The sequence below is a fragment of the Mizuhopecten yessoensis genome, unplaced genomic scaffold (assembly GCF_002113885.1).
Source record: "Mizuhopecten yessoensis strain PY_sf001 unplaced genomic scaffold, ASM211388v2 scaffold11009, whole genome shotgun sequence".
NCBI lineage: Eukaryota > Metazoa > Mollusca > Bivalvia > Pectinida > Pectinidae > Mizuhopecten > Mizuhopecten yessoensis.
The window spans coordinates 1,086,517-1,090,018 of record NW_018408833.1 but is presented as its reverse complement, the minus strand read 5'-3'; positions in this window follow the sequence as shown (position 1 = coordinate 1,090,018).

The window sequence follows — 3,502 nt, the reverse complement described above, 5'->3', positions numbered from 1 at the left end:
AACCATATAGACCCTTGACCATAAACACTACTTAAACTTCATATAACATGTCCTTTCTTAACATTCAATGTTTTTATAAAAGAGCTAGACTTGTTATAAACATCATTGTACTTTTCAGCTTCAATGATTATAACATGAATAGCGCATTCATATAATCACAGAATGTTATCAATTGGCACATCATCTAAAGTTCATTTATCGATCAAGGTTACTTAGCCTTTGTTTTCTCATTTATAAATTGCTAAAATGTATTACCAGGGGATTTTACTATGATTTTGGAAAACCAAGATGGCAGGTAGTTGGTTGTATTGAATTTGGGAGTAAAAGTGTTTTAGCCCTGTTGCTCAAAAAGTATTGGCGGGATCTTTCTCAAATTTCACATAAGGGTTCCTATCAAATCATATCAGCCGGCCATCTTGTTACAGTATAAGTTTGTTATCGCTATTTCTCAGAATTTACTAGAGGATTTTTTCTCAAATTTGATATGTAGGTTCCCCTTGGTCCCGAGTTGTTCATGTTAACTTTTGAGGTTGATCAAAAGATTGATTAAAATGGCGGACATGCAAACTGATCAAAAAGATAAGAAAATAGAAGAGAAAAGATCGAACTGACATAGAACTAATGAAGATCGTATAATGGCAGTCACAAGATCCCTCTGGGATCTCTTGTTACAAGGAGGGTGTGACTTCCTTCTGGGCTGAGGGGCGGCGTCAAAAAGGCGTTATTTTTCCATATTGCTAGAAGTGACTTCTCTGGAACAAAGTAATGTATATCAACCATCTTTGGTTTGGAGCATCCTTTAGTGGTTGGGGATTCAAAATTGGTCTGAGGGGCAGTTCCAAATTTTTTTTTAACTTGGACATCATCGAGATCCCCATCCCATAATCATATTATATACCAATGGTAACCATTGCTGGGCATCAAGAGACAAACTTAATCATGGTATAAGAATTGACTCCCTAAGGAATTAATTCCCAAGCCGTAACTTTTAAACGGTTAAGTTCCCCACCCAATAACCATATATACCATTGCTTGGAATCAAGAGACGAAAACAATCATGATATTAATATTGACTCTTGGGTCTGACCCAACCCCTAGGGACTTACTTTTTGGGCCATAACTTTGAAATGGTTGAGATCCTTACCTAATAACCATATGCATATATACATTTGATAGGAATAAAGAGATAAACAGTCATATTTAATAATTGACCCTGGGGTGTGGTTCCACTTCTAGGAACTTAATTATTGGGTCATAACTTTGAAATGATTTAGATGCTGATCCCATAGCCATATATGCCATTGCAGGGCATAAGATCCAGGTGAGCGATACAGGCCCTCTGGGCCTCTTGTTAACATATTTGACCCCTTTACCTTGAATATAAGTCAAGGTCATTCATTTGAAAAACTTGGTAGCCCTTCATCCCAGCATATTACTGGCCAAATAGCATCACCCTCGGCCTCTGGGTTATTTAGAAGAAGTCATTAAAATATTTTAACATATTTGACCCCTATGACCAAGAAAATGGATGAAGGTCATTCATTTGAACAAACTTGGTAGCACTTCATCACAGCATGCTACTAGTCAAATATCATCATCTTAGGCCACTTGGTTACTGAGAAGAAGTGGTTTGAATTAAAAAGTTGATGCTGGGCGCCGCACCACCGCATAAGCTGTCTTGAACTTCGGGGAAGGTGAGCTTATAAAACCAGATTAAATCATTCTGACAAAAAAAATGATAATAACATAAATATTTCATAAAGACAAACAAGCAAAAATTTATATCAAATACAATTTTATTTTAACAAATTGGGCTCTAATTTTGAGCAGTCTTTGTCGTTTAGTCATGTACATTCATAGAGTCATGGCTGAGAGTTGTAAACATATAAGCCTTCACCTTGCTGGGCTCTCACTCCTCCACTGATATAAAATACGTCATTTAATACTTAAATATGAATATTTTTCATTCAGGTGATCTAACTGAAATTTTGCATATAGTTAGGTGATGGCATTTACTGTATAAATCAGAAAAAAAAATACAAAAAAAACCCACAAAAACCCTGCTGGGCATTCATTTCTCCACTGAGCACTAATTAGGGTGACCCTGGTAAGTAACTGACCTTAGGACCTGAAACAAGAATTATTTCCAGGTATTATTATTCCAAAATAAATAGTGAAAACGATCATGTCCTTATATAATTAGCGCTCTGACACACACACTTCTCATACTTGATTATGTATGAAATTTGATATTACAAAAAGGCAATGATGATGATTCAGACACCATAAACTTGTATTCTTGTACAATATATATATACTGTTGTTGAAATCTTTTAAGTCAATGGAGCAATGACATTATGTATGAACAAAGTATATGATAATAACATGATATACTACCTATGTTTTTTTCAAGTACATACATGTTTCTTTCAGGACACATTACAATGACTGAATATCCACAGAATCACACATTAATCACAATTCAAACCTGCTCATGTAACCCGTGCATACAGTAGATGGAGATTGATATTATGTACAAATGAGATTATTGATTCACAATGATACAACTTATGAGAAACTAATAATAAAAACAAAGATAAAACAGTGGATATTACAATCAAGCGATTATATAAAGGTACCGATGTGTCAATGAACAAGAGGCCCAATGGGCCTGCATCGCTCACCTGGTATTAATCTCACACTTGTAATCTTAAAAGTGGACTAAAATACAGCTACAGGCAGAATATCAGTGTTTGATTCATAAGAACCTATTAAAAGATTTAAACATATGACGCCTGTGACCTTGAATGTCGAACAAGGACATTAGGTTGAAAGGGGTCAAGGTCATTCATTTGATGAACTTGGTAGCCCTTCATCCCAGCATGCTACATGCCCAATATCAGTACCCTAGACCTTTCAGTTATTTAGAAGTCGTTTGAAGATTTTAACATATTTGACCCCTGTGACCTTGAAAGTGGGTCAATGTCATTCATTTGAACAAACTTGGTAGTCCTTCATCCCCGCATGCTACAGGCTAAATTTCAGTACCCTGGGTCTTTTGGTTATTGAGAAGAAGTAGTTTGAAGATTTAAAGACAGTTGACCCCTGTGACCTTGAAAGTGGGTCAAGGTCATTCATTTGAACAAACTTGGTATCCCTTCATCTCAGCATACTACATGCCCAATATTAGTTCCCTGGGCCTTTTGGTTATTGAGAAGAAGTTGTTGGAAGTTGTTTAAAGACATTTGACCCCTGTGACCTTGAAAGTTGGTCAAGGTCATTCATTTGAACAAACTTGGTAGCCCTTCATCACAGCATGCTACAGGCCCAATATCATTACCCTGGGAAGTTTGTTGAAGATTTTAAGACATTTGACATCTGTGACCTTGAAAGTGGGTCAAGGTCATTCATTTGAACAAACTTGGTAGCCCTTCATCCCAGCATGCTACTGGCCAAATATCATCACCCTAGGCCTTTTGGTTATTGAGAAGAAGTTGTTTAA